This window comes from Nannospalax galili, unplaced genomic scaffold (assembly GCF_000622305.1).
Source record: "Nannospalax galili isolate Female #2095 unplaced genomic scaffold, S.galili_v1.0 scaffold554, whole genome shotgun sequence".
NCBI classification, from domain to species: Eukaryota; Metazoa; Chordata; class Mammalia; order Rodentia; family Spalacidae; genus Nannospalax; species Nannospalax galili.
Genome location: NW_008334095.1, coordinates 46,563 through 48,142, shown reverse-complemented (window position 1 = coordinate 48,142; position 1,580 = coordinate 46,563). Strand labels below are relative to the sequence as shown.

The 1,580-nt window shown below is 39.1% G+C and overlaps 1 pseudogene; it reads right to left on the bottom strand.

Annotated features, from left to right (window-relative positions):
* Positions 1-725: 725 nt before the first annotated feature.
* LOC103730934 overlaps positions 726-1,580 on the bottom strand; it is a 2,730-nt pseudogene continuing 1,875 nt past the window's right edge.

The window sequence follows — 1,580 nt, the reverse complement described above, 5'->3', positions numbered from 1 at the left end:
AGAAGGGGCAGAAAGATTGTAAGAGGCAGAGCTTATACTGAGTTCAATATTGTGTAACTGTATTCATTGAACAGCAAACCTAAAAATTTTATAGCCACTTTTGAAAGAGATGTATCTTTGCTCTGGAAATTGTTATTGAATATGTTAAAACTGAAACGAAATGCTTCTTCTAATCATGTTATTAAACAAAAAATCTTTAATTGCCATTGCTAAAAGCATTTGTATGAAGTAAAATTTTGTTTTTATTAACATTATTAGAGAATATGTTCTAGAAAGTGGAGGTAACTGGGCATAAAATTCTGGTGGCAATTTAATAGAACAGTCCCAGATGGTTAGCTGAGGCCGACATCTAATGAGAACGAAAGCCTTGTCTGTGGAGAATTTTGGACAATACTTGCAGAAATACTATACTGTGCGTAAACCAAATAAATTGTTTTCACGAGAGTGGTAAAGTTTCACATAGGAAATTTTTTTTTCTTCATGCACTTCAATTTATCAGCAAGAGTGACATAGAATACCTAAACACAGAGAGAGCATTCATGCAAGATAGCTAACTCCTTGATATGATAATGCATACACTTCAAAATGATTACACTATCATTACACCCAGGGCTTTCTGCACCTAGGAGGTGATGGTCATAGTATCAACGTCTAGAAAGTAGCCACCACTACCACCTTCTATGTGTCTCCTTTTTCTGCGTTTTTTTCTTCTTCATTTTTCTTAATCAACTCTGCTGTTGCTGCGGATGCTTAGCAAAGCTGGTAAAAACAAAATTGTAATCACTGAGCATAGCGCTCTGACAGTCAAGACATTTAAAACCTTCAGTGTTCTGGGGTGAAGAAAGCACTGTGCACAGCTTAGAACTCTGGTTAACAAACAAGGTGGTCACAAATTTTCCTGGCTTGAAGACTTGCACAACTTTTCTGATCCCATATCACAGGAGGTCTGACTTAGGTTTGTTTCAAAGGTAACAAGAAAATTCTGGTTCTGGAGTGAGGTGAATAGTCCAGTAAGTTCCATCCGATTTCCTTTCATTCATCGAGTAGCCACAAGGGTTGAACAGTGTGGTATCAATGACAGAACCTGGTATCGGGTCACAAATTCCACTCTCAAGAGTGGCATCCTTTGCAGTAACACCATCTCTCATGTAAAACTGGTCCATAACTGCTGAGTCAAGCTCATCAGAATTTCCAGGGATTCATCTGGCTGACTGATTACTCAGCTCTCTGGGAAATCCAAAGTGTACAAGTATCAACAGTCAGAATTCATACGTCCCATACAATATGCTGCTCCATGTGGGAAAATGGCATTAAGAAACTCTATTTCTTCCTGGAAATTCCGGTGTGGGCACCCTTGGGGAAATGGCTTTATGAAATTCTTAGGAGAATAAAGGAAGCTTTGAACTGAGTCAAACCCACTGTAATCCCTAGGGAATCAGTGCTTTCAGTAAGAAGGTGGTACACGTCTTCAAAAGGAAAGGTCTCTTGGAGACAAACACGCTGCTCTCACCGAGTACATAAGCTTCCTGCTTGTCAGTTTTGTCACACTTAACGATTGACCATTGCGAAGACCAAACCTC